The 18,149-nt window shown below is 38.5% G+C and overlaps 1 long non-coding RNA gene across 1 annotated transcript; it reads right to left on the bottom strand.

Annotated features, from left to right (window-relative positions):
• Positions 1 to 5,236: 5,236 nt before the first annotated feature.
• On the bottom strand, positions 5,237 to 18,146 carry LOC308195740. Its single transcript, XR_013951793.1, has 4 exons — positions 13,491 to 18,146; positions 12,364 to 12,607; positions 8,956 to 9,177; positions 5,237 to 6,558 (listed from the first exon to the last, which is right to left on the bottom strand). It is a non-coding gene; the product is annotated as an uncharacterized lncRNA (long non-coding RNA).
• Between the last annotated feature and the right edge of the window lie 3 nt (positions 18,147 to 18,149).

Raw genomic sequence — 18,149 nt, 5'->3', positions numbered from 1 at the left:
TTTCCTCATCTCTGAAAAAAGAAAAGAAAAGAAAAAAAAAAGATTAATTGTTTAAGCATTAGGCCCTTAAGGCCTAGCCTTCCAAGAAATTCATCTCTGAATCCTGGGCTAGGCTGACTGAACCGTTTTATAATGGCCAGACTTAGAATTTGTGCAGGTTTTTGTCTTCTGGGTGTTGGAGAGAGGGTGAAAACAGGAAGAGGGGAGTGCTGAGCAAGTAAAATGGGACTTAACAACCAAAAGAAACAGTGGAAAGGAAAACAAGGGAAAGCATTCTACAATTACAGTTTAAAACTTCCTCAGGACATAGTTATGGCAGAGAAGATAATATCAGATTCTGTCTTCTCATTCAGTTATATCTTATCAGCATTCAAGATGAATAAAATCAGAGCTGTGATTACACTAAATTTTGAGATGTTGCAATTGACCACAAGGACCTGACCACATTACTGATAATGATACAGCTTTCCAAAAGTGCTGTGCCATGTAAGATAAATCAAAAAGAAACTTCAGAAATGTAACAATATTTGGAAGAAGGGTTAATGGTATGACAACTAGCAAAGCCCATTTTTTCCTATCTGAAAAGCATCCTTGTTTAACATGATGACATTTCTTTAACCTGAATAGGTGACCTGAAAACTATCAAAAGTTCCCATAGTCACCCTATGTCCTTGAAGACTTTTTTGCTCCTCTTACATGTCGCAAAAAAAAAGCTAAAATTACTTTCCTGCCACCTTGCACATACTTTGGATAATTTTAGCCAGTGATTGGTTTCCACGTAACCTAGTCCCTCGAAATGTCTTTTGTTCAGAGTTTGCCAAAGGGTTTACTAGAAATGTTATTTCTTACAAATCTCGCCTCACTTTGTTCTGACTAAGCCCTCCTGAAATGCTGTCTGTTCCACAGAGCATTCCTTCTACAGCAATCACATGCCACTGTGTTTGCTCTGCGCTCACTGAACTGCATTGTACTTGCGCATGCCCCTCAATTGTTTTTTCAAGAGAGAGTTTCTGTTCTGCCCTGTATTTTTTTTCCTTGGTTGTGAATAACTTATGGTACTCTATAAATGACAAAAAAGCTCATAACAATCTTAAATAGCAGAGGAGATCATCCAAGGCAAAAAGCGAATAATATAGCACTTCTCTGAGTGTTGATATAAACTTAAATGATGGTATGAAGCAAGTCAATAAATCACCTTGCAGTGCACTTCAAACACTTTTTTTTTTGACACTGTGAGTAAATACACTTGCCGAGACAGGTCAGACCTGGGATATCACAGGGTTTTTCTAAGAACTGAAGTTTTCCCAGGTATGCAGGAGTACTTTGTAAGTTTAACCTGCTAATCCTCCTTCACCCTTACCTCCTATTTCCCCCAGCTCTCCACATTTTAAATGAATTTTTACATTGTGTTCATGGAAATTCTAGAACAAAGATTACAGAGCTCTGAAATTTCAACCAAGGAGAAACTCTGCCAACAATGTTTACCTGGAAAAAAAATGCTTTTCAAAAAGAAAAGATAAGGGATAGTCTTTGTTTTAATCTAGAATTGCACAAATCAGTTGGCTACTCTGCGGCATAGTTGTTTGGCATAACGTGTGGCTTTGGGAGCTGTTTCCAGGTACTGTGCAGAGCAAATCAAGCCCTTTCTTGTTTCTGGGAGTTCCCTGTCCTTGCCATGGAATTGCATTAAGCAGTCAGATTGCTGTGGTCACTGGCATAATTGGGACTGGTCCCGGAAATGATGGGAATTAAGCCAAAGTCTCTGAGGGAGATAGAAAGGGCTCTGTAAACAGTTGTAATTGGGTCTGACTTTGAAAAAATCATTAATGGTGCTGTGTCTTTTAAAGTCCTAAAGGCACTTTTACACCCTAACCCACCCTTCAAATGTCTGCATTGTGTGCCTATTGTTATTCATGTATCTATATGGAAGACATAGAAGAGACAGGTTGGACTCTTGCTTTTTTTTCCCATGCTTTTTTATCTCTTCCCTCTGGTTTGAGAGACAGAAATACTGCTAGAAGGCAGAAGTAGTAAAGGTTTCTGCTACCCAGTGAGGCAGCCTCCTGTATGTAACAGGAGAACCATTGCAAGTTCTCATTCCTACCATCACAGCTGCAGTTGTATGTAACCCAGCTGATAAGCAGGTTCTTTGAGTACCCTGTCTCCTGAGTGATCTTTCAGCAAATACCTGAATTGGTTTCTGCAGAATCTAAAGGACAGAGGTACAGGGGCAAGATACCCAAAGGAAATCAATCATGTCAGATAATAGTGCTCTCTGTTGTGAAAGAACTAAATGTGAGACAGGAAGAACGGGTGGGTGGGTGGGAAAACAGCTAGAAGTTGGGAAAAGAATTGGATCTTTAGTGCCTCTTCTGCTAGAAAAGGCAGGAAAAAAATGTATATCCATACACCTTAAAGAAATTATTGGTGTATGAGAGAACAGGATGAATAAGGCTCATAGCTTTTTACATGAGGAACTTCTTGGTCAAGACAATGAAATCCCATTCTACAGCTGACTTTGTGTGGCATAAGGCAGGCTGGTCAATTTGCCTTTCTGTATTTCTCCAGCTCTAAGATGGTAAAACGATATTTGACATGTTTTCGGTTTTGGGCTCAGCAGGGTGGCAGTTGTAGGAACATGGAATGGTTTTCTTTAAAGGTCTTTCTTGCCTGTAAGAAATGATTGAGTCAGATCAAGTCCTCAATGTGAAAGAATAAAAAAAAATAGCTTAAAGAATGTTTTTTCCTGAAAGCTTGTCTGCTAGTTGATCTGACAAAATATATTGACTGTCTAGAAACATTGTTCTAGATAGAAATAAACTAGAGTCATGGTGTAAAATCTAATGTCAAGACAGGACTTTCTTCACTTGAAAAAATGGAAATGCAAAAACCAGAGTGTAACTGTATCCTGTCTGTACTGGCACTCCAGAATGGGGCTCTACTAGTGTAAGTTAACTAAGACACTTATGTTAGGATTGGTGTGTGATATATCTGATGATCAGGAAAGAGTAAATTGGATGTTCTCCCTGCAGGCATGGATCTACGCACAGAAAGACAGCTGTATTTTTCAGAAGTTGAGATTATCACTTAACTTGCACACAATGTGTGCGATTCATTAAAACTAGCACTGTTTTCTAACTAGTGAAGAATGGCAAAAATCTATGGAACTGAAATCATGTAATACTCTGAAAGCCAGCCCCATCTGTATTTAGGAGAAAAAATGCAGTAGACACAATGCGATCTGAGAACCATTTTTCTCAGATTGAGTTCTCATCCCAAAGTTCAGGGATGGACCTGTCTAGGTTTCTGCTTTTTTTGGCCTCATCTCAGCAACATCTGAATGTTTAATGGTGTTTGGGAATCTTCATGATGCCTCTGAGGTAGGAAAAGTATTCTTGTTTTCCTGTTGGTTTAAGGAGGAAAAGAAAGATATGTTAACTGAATTGCCAAAGGGCATGCTAATGTCTGTGCCAGAGCCAGAAATCAGCTGCAAATCTTCAGTGTACCAAGCCCAGTGCCTGAACCAGCAGATTTTTTTTCATTCATATCTATTTATGCACCATATGAATAGGTAGATGTGTTGTGTAAAGATATTGTACGATGTGCTTGCTCAAAGCATGGGTGTTTTATGTAATGGCTATGACATTATTGGAGCATTCCTTGGTTAAATACACACCGAACTCACTTCCTTGAAGACCATTTCAGGGTTCTGATACACAAGAAGTGGCCCTAATATCTTCCACCTTCTTGGCCCCTATTCAGGGTCAAGGGAATATTTCCAACAGTTGCTTTTTTCAACAAAGAATGTTCTGAAGCCCCAGGCTGTGTGAACTGAATAAGTGCTCAGAGCACACACATCTATAAGAAGCTTGCTTGCCTACTAAGCAATTCTCAGCAATGTCTTTGGCCGCTAGCTATTGTTATTTGTTTGTACTGTGGCAATGCCTAGAGGCTCCAGTCATGGATCAGGGACCCATTGTGCTAGGTATTGTAGAGACACAACAAAAAGGTCTTTGTCATACTCTTAAGGCAAATCTGAGGTGGGTCTGGGAAAAGAACTTTCCTGAATCCAAAGACCCAAGGCCAACTTCTAAGCAGTTTACTGTACTCCAGGCTTTGGTTTTATCCTTGGTTTTCTCATCTATACAGTTCATTCAACACAGATAATAAGTAAACTCTGAAAATATAATGAAAAATGCAAAAACCTGATGTAATTGCTTATATACTTCTCCCTGCCTTTTTAAACGAATATCCAGTCAGTGACTGATGGAGGTGCCTTGGGGACTCTGTTGCTGTTGGAGTCACCTATCTTTGTCTTTCTCTGTCCATAAAAGTGTTTTGCTGTGGTGACTAAAACATATTCTGAGGCAGAAATGAAACTTTCCAAAAGCAATCTTTTTTCTTTTTTCTTTTTTCTTTTTTCTGTGCATGTCAGATGTGTGTATTTCATCTGCCTCGTGCATATGCCATTGCTGGGGGTATTTGCATGACAACAGGATTTTTGCTCCTCAGTCATTCATCATCTGCTGGCACTTGAAGTCACATTCCTTTCTGTACCAGATCACATTTAGTTGCTCTGGATACTGTTGTGATGCCACAAACAGAGGATTAAAGCTTGCTGTAGACCTTCCTCTCCTAGAACAAAAAGTTCTGCTTCTCAGTGTTGTACCTGCAGTACAGGCAAGAGGAGCAATGATGGCTGCTCTAGAGGGATGGTACTGAAGCTCCCTAAAATCTCCCACCTTTTGCCTGTGACAATGATATACATATCTCCCCAGAGGACCCTGGGTGAACAGAATAAAGAATGAAACTGATATCAAAACTATGAAAGTGCAGGTACCTATGATGTTATATCCCATATCTGTGCCATTCTGCTAAGTCTTACTTTTTTTTTTTCTTTTTTTTTTTTTTCCCTTCTAGAAGTCCTATTTGCCTCTTCTCACAAACTAAGAATGGGAAGAAATTTTTTCCATATTGTGGATATATTGCTTATCTGGGGCACAGAATAGCTGGACACAATCACAGAAAATGGGTCTGGAAAGTCCCTTGCGGGGATTCATTATTCACTAGGGAAACATTGTGTAATGCAAGGGAAGAGAAGAAGGTCTGAGAATGTAGTTTATATATTTCTGACCCTCAAAAGCAGCTCCGTAATAAGTGATCCTATTTCAAAATCCACATTCAGCTAATGGAAATTAAAAAACAAACAAACAACGACAACTAAACCCAACCACAGTTAAGGGAAAATAATAATATTAAGGACCATGTAAATTCTCAAAATATTTCAACACTTAACACTGATAAGTCCTAGCTATTTTTATTTATATGCTGATTAGTTAAACACCTTTACAGCTCATTTTTAGATGAATTTTGCTGTAGTATTTTTATCCCTAAAATAAAAATGGAATTAATAGATTTAGCCACTGATGTTGGACATGATTCATTATCCTTCTCTGGCGTGGATTAAAACCTTTAGAGAACAAACATTTATCAGCTGGAATCAAGACTTTTCTTGGTTTCCTTTTTGTCTTCTGAGATGCATTCCAGACTTTCAAAGAAGCCACAATAAAGCTTTTGTTTTCTATTTATATGCTCATACATTATTTTCATTTGTGTATCTATAACCAGATTAACATTTTGCAAATTCACATGGAAGTATAATCACTTTGTTCTTCTTTTGGGATAATGACTCATAATTAAATACATGCAGCCGAAAGATGAAAATGTGGAGTTCAGACTGTAATGCTGGAGTAAGGGGAAAAAGATGGAGACAGAGGTTCTAAGGCCAGCATAGATGGTAAGAATGAAGGCTCAAAAAATTAAGTTCATATTTTGGTGCATCCACAAATACCCCTGTATTTACACCTGGTGTTTTATCCTTGGGCTTCAAAATGGACTTATTTTTCCTGTGTTAAGGGCTTTGTGGGGAATAACATTTAACAGTGACTGTAAAAAAATCAGACTGTGATAACACTCACTTAAGTATCAAGAGAAAGAAGGTTAATTAAAATCATACTAGAGACTGATATTCTGGTTAGAAAGTGCAGTAGAGTAGAGGTATTGAAGGCAGCCAAAATTCAACACTTTGCTGTTTACATAATGAGCTAACTCACAGTTAGTATTTGTTGTGAATTGCACAGTGAAAGAATTTCATTTAAAAATGCCTTTTTGTTGAGTCTTGAGTGTCTTGTCCAAAATGTCTCAGATTTAACAAACTTTCAGAGAATTTGAACCTGACCTGGATTCTGAACCTGGCCAGATGTAACACTGCCAGGCAGTGTCTCGCTCCAGCCGCCTGCAGATTCCAGTGTCTGCAGCTCTTGCTCAGGGAGCTGCAGGAACCTTTCCAGGGTAAGGCTGTGCACTCCAGGTCTGCAGCCCGACTGGACTTCACCACTCTGCTGGAAGGGGGCTCAGGCTCCTACCGTGGAGCCAAGACTGACAGCACTGGAAGTTTTGGAAAAGGCTTCCTAGATCTTCTGTGCAGACCTTTGCCACCACTCAAGCACAGGCTGTAGGCATGGTCTCCTCCATCCCACAGCAGTCTCTTCATGGCTTCTTGTAGTGGAGCCAGGCATGGAGGCAGAAAAAAAGGTGTTAGATTTGCTATTTTATAAGCCCCTGCCTAAATGCAAAATATGTCCCTCTTGGGGACAAATTGTCCCTTAAATAAAAGCACTGTATTTCTTACAAATTCTGCTGATGCTGCTGAAATGTCAGACATGATCGCTGTAATCATTGTTTTTAAGGAGTCAGCAATGTTCATGGTCATATTAGAACAAAGTTTGGTCTGCTTCAAACTGACCACATGTAGTAAGGAACTACAACAGCATCTAAATTATTTTTGAAAAAAACTTTAGAGATGTCCTTGTTTAAAAATAGGTTTTACCCACACATTTTTAAGCAATTTAAACTCTTTACAGTTTGGGTCATAATAAATTATATTTATACTATTGAGTTTAATCACTTGTCTTTAGGTATAGGATAGGCAATTTCCCTGAGTTCTTTGAGGTCTTTCTACTAAAGTTTCATTTGTTCATGTGGTAATTTTCCATATGAAGCTTCAATTTTATTAGAAAGGAAACTTTCTTGACTCACTGTTTCCCTGCTACACGCTGCACTGCAAAGGAAAAATAGGTGTTTTCACAAGACATCTGAAGCAAGGTGATCTGCCTTTGCATGCAACTCTTGCAAATGCAGTGCTGCCACTTTTATAAAATATGATACCGTGAAATAGATATATCCTTGAGATATATTGTAGAGTATTAGGAAATTAAGATCTTAGCCAAACAGAAGGTGGATTCTTAAAGTATCTTGTATCATTCATGGCTTATGTAACATTTTTTATGTGGAAGATCTGCTTAGAATATAGCTAATGACCCATAAAGGGCAAAATATACCTGGTCGGAAATTGAAATGCAGGTAATTTTTTAGACATTTTACTTTCCTTAATCTTAAAATTTGCCTGTGTTACAGGCAAATTTTCATTAAATTTGACCATAATAGGTCTGACAGTTCTTGATTTTATGTGCCCAGTATATAGGCAGAGGAGCATATGACTGACTCTGGTAGGTATCCCATGACTTCTAGATTCCCTCTCACTGGGCATCCCTGAAGGATGTTTCTAGGCTATTAGAATTAGAGCAACCCATCCATCTGGATCAGCCTGTGCCAGCTGATGACACTGCTCAGAATATCAATTTCATTCAGCAGCTGCAAGCTCAGGGAATATACTTTTGGAGGCTGCACAGAAAGTGTACATCCCAAAAAAATCATCTGGAATCTTGAGCTTGTGAAAAAACAAAGAAGATGCTGGTTTCAGTGTGGCTCAGGCAAACACTATATTTCCAAAATATGAGATTTTCATAGAATCATAAAATGGCTTGGATTGGAAGGGATCTTAAAGACAACCTAGTTAGCAACCCCCCTGCCATGGGCAGGGAAACCTTGCACAAGACCAGGTTGCGTTAAGGCCCATCCAGCCTGGCCTTGAACACCTCCAGGGATGGGGCATCCACAGCTTCTCTGGGCAACTTGTTCCAGCACCTCACCACCCTCTGAGTAAAGAACTTGTTCCTAATGCCTAATCTAAATCTGCCCTCTTTTAGTTTAAAAACATCTCCCTTTGTCCTAACACTATCTGCGGATGTAAAATATTGTTTTTTTTGCAAGTCTCCTGTAAGTACTGAAAGGACTTTTTCATTAATCCAAAGTCCTTCACTCTGGATAGATCTTGGTGAATTTGCATGTCATTGCACATAGCATTGTTATATCTTTGGATAGAACAGGAATGCTAAAAAACAAAACAAAACAAAACAGCTTGCTATTTAGATAGAGAGGATGGAGACCTTATTCTGAGGCATCAACAAGGATTGTTCCCCAGCCATTGTTGCTGCAATTTCAGAAGATAAACTGCCATTTTGTGTTTCATTTCAGCTGCTGTTCTGTGTATCCTCACTAAGTGAGGACAAGACCATCCCCTTCAGCCCTTGGCTCACGTTGCAAGTTGGCCCCAGGGCCAACTGGGTATGGGTCAGTGCAGACAGCCACTGAATTCCTGGGTTGTTCTTGCCATAAGTAGACATGGTCCACACCTGAGAGGACAAGGGCTGAAATAAACAAATATAAGAAAAATGTTTATCTTATTATTTCCTGGGCTTCTTCAAAATTAAGAGAGCAGCTTACACTGGTAAGCTGTTCTTTGTTGTGAGCAGAATCTTGCTGGCTTTGTTCAAGGAGGAATTTCATTTTCTGGCCCTTTGCAGAGTTAAAGGAGTCTGGACATTTCCTAGAAGTCTGAAGATTTTTGGCTACTAGAAACACTAGAGATTTCCCCATCCTGAGAAAAACCACAGCCTTCTCCGATTACTAATATCATTGAAATCCACTGTTAGAAGTTACAATAAAATAACATTTCCTAGAGATCACTCTTCCCAAAGACAAGTTTAAACTTACAATCATTACTTGGAGAGGGGGAGGATGGGACTGAATTGTGACCAGTACCATTTCTGTGGATTATGCATTGCCATAAGTGAAAGAAACATTACATCCAACTTGGGCATACTGTTGAAATGTGAAGTAAAAGATTTGGAATAAGAAAGGCATTTCTCAAATGGCTTTTTCATCTTCTCCATCATTCAGTCCTGAAGCGTTCAAGAAACATTGTCATCTGTCAGACTTAAGAGATAAAGGAAAGCATTATTCAATTCTTGAAATATTTCAGTGCCCACACATCTTCAGTTCTCATGGCTTTTTTTTTTTTTTGTTCAGCCATTTGTGTCAACGATATTATGTATTCAGAGAAGCATGAGGCAATACTATAGAATGTTAAATTCTATAATGTCTTTCATTTCAAGTACTGCCCCAAACAAACACTTTAGTAAGTTAAACAACATAGCTAGAGAACTAAAATTGTCCAGAGGGAGAAAGGGGCAAGGAAAAAGCCAGTGTTTTCACCTGAAAGTGGGTAAATGACAACAAATGGCAACTTCTGAGGGCTGTTCTGGGATGCAAAAGAGGATACATGAGGTTCTTGTAATCTCATTGTCTGTATTTCAGGGTTTTTTAAGGGCAGGCTGCTCAAGTAGAATTTGGAAAAAGGAATTTCCTGCCTCTTCCAAATGCAGGAAGAGGCAGGAAAATGAGACAGAATGGCATTTTAGTTCTAGCCTAAAGCAGCTGAGATCCAACCTTCTCTCATATGTTTCTTTCAGGTTGAATTCAGTTGAACTTGAAGGGATACAGTTTTTCAGACTGGCATAAATTGATGTAACTCATTAATTTTGCAATGTAATGCGGGTTTATAGAAATTAGATGCCTGGTGTATCAAAGTGAAGATACTAAGGAGTTTGTGATTTTCTTTTAGCAGTGAGCTGAAACTTTACTCATTTGGCCTGTGAGATTTTTGGTACTGCAGGGTAAGATCTGATACTCTAGACAGGGTTTAGCTTCCAGCACAAATCTGAACTTCAGGTTCAGGTCTGAAGCTTCATGTTAACCCAGATCTGAATTCTCTGTCTTCAGTATGTTTCTCTCTCTTTAATTCTGTTCCTGCCATATGGATACAATATGCTGATATTGTCTCACTAATCTGTTCCTGATCACTGACGTGATAGATGTATATATGAAAGTAAATATAAAAACAGAATAAAGCCTAATTACATTGAAGTCAAATCTTTGGCAACTGGCTACTGAAAATAGTCACTAAGACAATTTTTAAGTCGGCATTGTGCTACCATAAATATCACTAGTAAGTGCCACAGCTTTATGCTTTCCACAGTATTCTCCTTACAACAATCAGATCAGTCAGTCAGTGATTTATGTGGGTAGATTTGTCATCCTCATGAGAGCCATCAGCTAAGCTTTTTCCTTTTGACATTTGGTGATCATTAACAAAGTACATCTTTCATATGCAAGATATGTATATGCTTGAATTTGATACTAATATGAAATTGTACTGGGAAATGCTATGAGCTCTTGATGCCTAATGAAAGAAAAATATATGTTTATAATCATCTAGACGTTATGGAGTTCAGATGAACAGGGTGTAAACTCTCCCCTCCTTGTGTATTGGAATGTATTTTCAGTGTTATACTATTAGCATCATTTTGTGAGTGAAGAATATAAAAGGTAGATGTAAAGTAGAAGAGTTCCATTTGCAAGAGACAGACTATTCTTTAACAGAATTTTTAAAATTGAAGAGATGGTAGAAATGAATATATTTGTTTATATTTAAATTAATGAAATTAATCTTCACATAATCCCAGTAGCAGACATGACATTCCTTAACAACATCTTCCAGTATTTAGGTTAACAAATACAGAACAGCAGTGTTTGTAACGGTATTTAAAAATTCTTAGCTATTGTTGGTTTTTGAAGTTCTGCAATTCTACCTCTGAATTTATGAATGTATTTGTCAAGCAGTTATATACTCTAATCAAAATCAAGTACTTTTGAATTAACAGTCTTGCTTTTGGACTTCAGTCAAAGCATTTCATTTCAGCATTTCAATGACTGTAGAAAAGTAATGACAGCAGCAGCTGGCATGAGTCTAAATGATACTTTTTAAAGGAAACTTTATGTGGGAAAGCCAGCTGGTCAGCAGATTGCATGACCTCACTTGAGCTGGCTGCTAGAGGAATATGCAACAGGAGGGTGAAACAAGGGAGTATTTCCTGCTGCTTTACCCTGTAGTATTTGCCACAAGTCCTGTTACCATAAACCCTTTATGCGTTCTTTATTCATCCCTGTGAACACTCTGCAAAGAAAGGTCAGGGAACTATAGAGCTAAGCTTAATACTGTTATTGAAATAGACTGCAAGCAGACCAGAATCCAACACATGAGAAGGTCTGATTATCTCCACTTATACAAACTACCATCATATCTAGTGACTCAAATTAGGTCCAGATGAACAGTTGGTTTCCTTAGGTGAATTAAGAGTTCTCTAAGGTATAAAGGGAAAGCTAATCCTCTGTCTTCTGAAACAAGTTGTGAATACCCCAAGGAATTGGAAAAAATGGACGGTCCTCTTCATGTATAATCTCATTTATTTGCCTTTTAGCATTCTCAGAAAATCTGAATCTGACACAGCTGCAGCAATTCTCAAAAGTGTGAGCTAAATACTCTGGGCTGTGCTGCTCAAGAGAAATACAAGGAAACCATTCACCCTCCTCCATATTATACACAATAACAACATTTTAAACTACAAATAAAATATTGTTAGCTTAATACCTGTTTAACAGAATCCTGTAGATTCAAGTCCTTCTAGTATTTTGCTCTACTGGTGTAACCATTTACAACCACTGATACTTTTGCACTGAGCATTCTAATGGCATCTCCTATAAGGGCTAGATTTGTTTAAGTGCTAACCATATGACTTAATTTTTGCAACTTGCTTTGTTTCTGAGAATGTTTCTTCTGCATAAAATATAATTCTGTTTATGTACATAATGATAACAATAGTTGATAAAACCAAAAGTCCAGCTAGCTTAAGGTCTTGCCCCTACAATTGTGGCTGTAAGAAGAATTTCAGAAAAGAGTACTACTATTTCTACATCACACTTTCCCAGCGTTCTGTATTTCAAATGCTTCCTAGGTCACCAATGATATTTCTTCAATAGAAATATAAATAAAGTATCCAGTATGTGGGCACCTGTCTTATAGAAAATAAATATATCAAGATTAGCCCAAGTGCACATAAGCGTGTTGTCAGAGTTTTAATATGTACATAGAGAGATACTTAGCATTCTAAATCAAAAGTGGATGCTTGATATACAGGTATGTAGACCATGGCAATATAGAGGCCTACTATATATCACTTGTATATCTCCTTAAAAATGTTACTTACTGTCTACTCAGTATACCTTTGCCAGTTCCAAACATCCAGCCTTTGTGTATCAGTCCTCGAAACCACGATCAGTTGAAAAAACATGTAACTTCATCATTTAAAAAAATAATCTTTAAAAAAGTAGAAGGGATATTTTCATCATTTTATGAGTCCCAGGGATTCATCTGGGGCACATTTTTGACTTTTTTTTTCTTTTTTTTAATAGGAATTAGTGTCCAGTTCATGAGGTATCATGTAGCCACATCTTCCAATAACCTGAGCTGTAAGGAAAGTACCAGATATAGTTATTCACACCAAGTCATTCTTTACGTAAAAAGCTTCAGTCAGCTTTCACAGCCACTAATACATTCCTTCTTTATGATGCTTTAGAAGTTCCAGACAGAAGAGGAAGTGCTGAAATACTCAGAGAAAGGCGCTTCTCTGCCCCAGGATGGAGTTCTGGCTGAAACTCGGTGTGAACTACTACCAGGGATAGGAGACCGTCCCTGGGTGGGACTGATTCTGGCTTCTGCAAACCTATGGCAGCTGAAGACTTCAGCTAAGACACAGGGCAATAGAGTCTGACCTTTTGTGCACATTCTTCCTACAATAATACAATAAAAATGCAGACTGTTATTTCTGTTTTGCTAAGTATCAACTGCGAGCTTGAAACCGTCCAAGAGCAAGACTAAAACACTTTCCCTAACCTAAAAGCTAGACATTTAAAAAGTAGGCAAAACCCCACAAGTTGGAGATTAGGGATAGCAGTGTGTGCTACAAAAAGAGGCATGGTATTACAATACTGATGGGAATTGGTATTTGTGAGTTGGGTAGAAAATGGAAAATTTCCAAGAACTTCAAGGAGAAGGCAGTATGGTGTGTGGTTTGTGCTGTCAGAAAACTTTGACAGCTCTCGGGTGGAGATAGCCTTTGGGAAGGTCAGAGAATGGGCTGAAGGAAGAATCCAAAGAAGTCATTGCTGAATTTACACAAAGTGTGAAGTAAGACAGGTTAAGAAATAAGGACAGAAGCATAAAGGAACAGAAGTCTTTCTACTTACTGAAATGACATTTGCCAAATGAAGCATTGTTAATCAATGAGAACAAGTGAGAACAATTCCCGAGGAGACATCATGGAGCTCCTGCACATTTAATACTTGCTCACCTGTGTACTTATAAGATCAGAGTGGGAGAACAGTCCCTGTGTCAGGTCAGCAGATTTCTTTTTGGCACGAATCTGTGCTTCCCTTCCAGATCATCAGAGAAACTTCTGCTGAGCAGCAGGTTGTTGTGTTCAGTGACAGAGCAGAAGACATTGTAGCTCTTTTGGATATTTGTCCAGCTCTGTGCCTGCACCAAGCCACAGCTGTTCCTACTGAGATAGACAGGTAAAGCTCCATGTCATGCTTACCGAGCTTTTCCTATTCAGTACGAAACACTTACATGAAGTTAACCCAGAGCAGACTATCCATATTGTCAGGTATCCAGAAATTCAGTGGCCAGTTGTTTTGTGGGGTTCGTGGTCACCATGGTCCTTGCAAAACAGAACTGTAGTCTCAGCCCCTCCCTCTGGAGCACCCTCTGAAACGCGTGCACTGCCAATTGCCATTCATGCCACTTCATTCATTTCCTCTGTTTGCTTCTCAAAATATCTTGTACTTTCAAAAGGTTGTTTCTAAAAAGGCTGAATGGTGAACTTTGTCTCGTGGTCAATAGTAACCCAGATAAGAATGAACAGGCACGGCAGACTTTAAAGAGTTGGATTCAAGTCAAGTCTGCCAGCACAGCTCATTGGCATACCAAAAAGATCAAGATGTGAGTTATGATGTATCTCCTGAGTGTTGTAATTTTTGGAACATGGAATATTCAAGGAGAAATAGTAACGGTGGCTTCATTGTATTTCTGATGCAATTCTGATGTAATTCTGATGCATTATTTAGAAATCATACACAGTTTTGAAAAATTAACAAATGGAGACATGTTGTGCGCTGTTGAAGAAATAACTTCTCTGAGAAATTTATTTGTTGTAATAAAAAGCTTTTGCAGAATTTTTCTACTTCCAGTTATAATTTTGTTAGGACACTGTAGTAAGTCTAGAATGGAGTTTTTAGTGAAGATGAAACGTCGTTGCAGAGCAGATGATAACTCAGTATGCAGAGCCTGATTCCAGTCACAAACCTTAATTAAAATCTCCAGCATTCTAGAAACTTTTAGTGTTCTCTCTTTTCCTCTCTCTTCTTTTTCTTTTTGAAGGGCTTTGTTTCATGTTGTGTCGAAGCAAGTATCAGAACCTGGAAATTTCCATAAAATTAAATTCCTGTTCTCCGTTCAGCTTCAGTCATAACCAAGAATCATAGATTCCTTTGAGGACTTTTTTTTTCCTACAGAACCTGGTAATATTTAAGCCTATCATAGCCTAAAATAAATGTGCACAAAAAAATGAGATATGATTTTTCAAGTATTTTATGAGACAATAGGATTTAACCCATAAATTTACAGGCACAGCTGTGCCTTCTGCCAAGCCCAACAAAATTTATGGAAAGCAGTCATCTTATTTTTTGTCTTGGACATCTATCTTACATGCAAGTGTTACTATTCATGCTGAAAATAAATTCAACACTGAAAATAGAAAAAATCAGTATTTTAATAAGATTTTTCTGTGGTGACAGTCAAATCCAGAACTGTCCAATGATTTTGTGAAGGAAGTGATTATCTCCACAGAGAGTCTGAAGTGACTACAGACAGACTTGGAGAGAGCCAACAGAACTATAAGCAAAATTTGTGTCTATCCATAACGTTGATTTTGGCACAAAGGGAGATGACTGAGCAAGTGCAAGAATAGGAAATAGTTTGACTTTACATCAGCAATTTTTCAGTGTTTGGAAGAGGCCTGTGAATAAATCTGCTAAAGAGAAAATCCCCAGATGTCTCCACAAAATTACCTCTCAGCAGACAAAGGGTGGTGAACAGTGGCTTTCTGGGAGAGCAATGGCTACAGCTGTAAGCGGGCCATGCTTTAGGCAGGACCAGGGTACATTTTTGAAGGTGATCCAAGTAAGGAAAATAGGGAGATGATAGGAAGTGGGGAGAGTAACAGCAAAATGTAGAACAGCATTATCGGATTTATTAAATACCTTACTTTCTCTCCTGTGATAAATGAACATGCAAGGCCCAAGGGCACATGCTCTGGGCTTGGGACTTGTTTACTTTTCAGGCCAGAAATAGATCTCCTGAGTTTGTTTGGTGTTGTCCTTGAATTTGGCAATACTATCTCTTGCCAAGCAAGGGCAACCTTTTCGGTGCTGTTGCTACCTTCTCCATGTCCACCCCTGGTGACAGGCTGAAAGGGCTGATTGAGTCAAGCAGAAATATTTCATATATTCTCTGTTTTTTTGTTTTCTAGCTTTAAAGTTGCTCCCTCTTTGTACTGGAAAAGTATGGAAACAGCTTCTGGATTGCCATTTAATAGAATTCCCCCCTAAGATAAGCAGAGGATGGGCACTCATATGAGATCAGCTGTGCCTCTATTTTATTTTTTTTTCATTTGCAATTTTGGCAAATGTGCTAAGATAACATACACAGATTTTTGCTTTCATTCTTGTCTTCACTATTTTAGGATTCTTTTCTTATAAGCGAGAACCCATTATCATTTGGAAATTTTAATTTTAGAACAAATATTTCAACATCTTGTAAACATAGGCCTGAATGTGTTTACAAAGCAGTTTTGGGGGTGGGGTAGAGAGTTGTGGCAACATGAAAATCTAGAATTTTTTTGCAGATAAGAAAAGACCTTAGTACCTTCTGTGAACATCACATCTTTGAGGGGGGAAAAAATCTCAAATGTTTTCCACCTTCCCTCGGGTATAATCTGAACAAATAGCTTCCTTCTACAAAACAGCTATGCTCCCTTTCACAATGAACTGTGTACTCATAATAATCTGGAAGAGATTTGTTGGGGTTTTTTTTGGCAGTAAAAGGGGGACAGTGATACTTGCAGTGGAGTGTATATCCTATCATATGGATGTAGGAGAGCTGCAAATAGAGCCTTTTTTTTTTTTTTTTTCTTCTACACAGAGGTATGCACTTGGGCTCAGTTCTTGCAGACACTACTCTACATGTGTTTAACTTCTGACACATGAATAATTCAACTGAAGTCAAACATATATGATTCCACGAACCCCTCTTGGGAAAATAGTTATTACTGCTGGGAATATTACATGGAGCTATATATATGCAGGCTACCTATATCGAGAACAAATGTAGACAGTGTTGCCAGGGAACCTCAGGACTTTTGAAGGTAAGAACAGACTGAAAGGGTCTGTCCTCTGCTGCTTACACTACAAAATTACACAGTGTGGATTATACTCTGCCCCGCGAGGTCTCCCTGCTTATTCTGCCTGCATTTCACTGCAAATCATTCTTCTCAGCTGGGTGCACGGCTGCAGGAACACCACAGGTCATTTAGGCTGAGCAAAGATGTCCTAACAACAACTTCTTTGACAAAACAGGGATGGCTTTATAACAAAAGTCATTCCTGAGCACCTAGAGTCCAGTACATCCTTATTTGTTTTGGTCTCAGATGTTTTTAAAGATTTGGCTACAGAATTAAAACTTGCCAGTTGGGTCAATAATGTTAACCAGGTACCTTCCTCCTCTCTTCTACCATACTCAAATATCATCCCTGCATATGGGCCAGAATATTGCTATTTATGTCTTTCCCTGCTGTTGCTTTTTGACCCTATCACCACTTGTTTTCTTCTTTCTCACAGCTGCTTAAAAATCAAGATTTGTCTTTGCCTTCAGGGCATTTCTTGATTTAAGTCTTTTACAGTCAGGGTGGCTGTAGCTGGTGTTGAGGAACATGGCCACAGAGCTCAGACGACCACTGCAAACTGTTTTCTGTTTGCACCCCATCTTGTTGTCGTGGTGTCACCTCTGCCTGACTTGTTTGTGCATTTTCACTCAACCTTTTCTTCACCTGCTTCTACACTACCATGTGGGATGTGTTTTCTGACTGAGCCAAAAGCCCACAATACCACAACTCTTCCATATTTGTCTTTTGCTGTGTACAAGATCTTAGTCAGCGGACACAGTTAAAGGTAACTGTATACACAAGGATTTGTAAATGTAATATATGTGTATGCTGGCAACTGTGCTGCTTAATTTTGTCTGTTGTGTGGTTAGCTCTTTAGGCAGACTTGTACTTTCCTTTGCATGGGGATTCTTTAGATGACACAACGAATATTTTAAAAAAAAAAAAAGGAACATGAATTCACACAGCTTTGGTCTGTTGCATCTGAAAATTGTAGGTACAATCTTAAGAACAAAGACAAAAACAAATAATTGATGTGGGTCAGGAAAACAGAACGCCTCTGTAGCTAATTTAAGGGCAAGAGGTGGAAATGAGGAGAAGTCAGAGTGCCTTAAGAGATTCCTCATTTGCCCATCAAGGCTCTGAGGTTTAATTCCTCTGTGCCAGTCTCCACCTTTTCATAGAACCTTAGAATCATAGAGCATCTTGAGTTGGAAGGGACCTTAAAGGTCATCTAGTTCATTATGTAACACAACAGTATTGCTTCACGGTGGTAGTTTAAAAATTAATTGGCCACTGTTTATGAAATTAGCTTCTAAATGCTAATGAGGAACAATACAATTTCCTCAAATTTGGCTGAGGAGAATTTTATACTACATTTTGACTCCATTTCAGTGAAAGTAATGATTTTCTATTTCAGTCTGGCTACTCAGTGAACAGGAAGTAGGTATACTAATGAATTCATTGAAAACGCTCGGTAGGGTAAATGCATGGAAGCAACTGGTGCAAAAA

The sequence above is a fragment of the Anser brachyrhynchus genome (assembly GCF_964034855.1).
Source record: "Anser brachyrhynchus genome assembly, chromosome: 5".
NCBI lineage: Eukaryota > Metazoa > Chordata > Aves > Anseriformes > Anatidae > Anser > Anser brachyrhynchus.
Note: the sequence above shows the minus strand (reverse complement) of the source record. Positions and strands in the feature narration are given on the sequence as shown.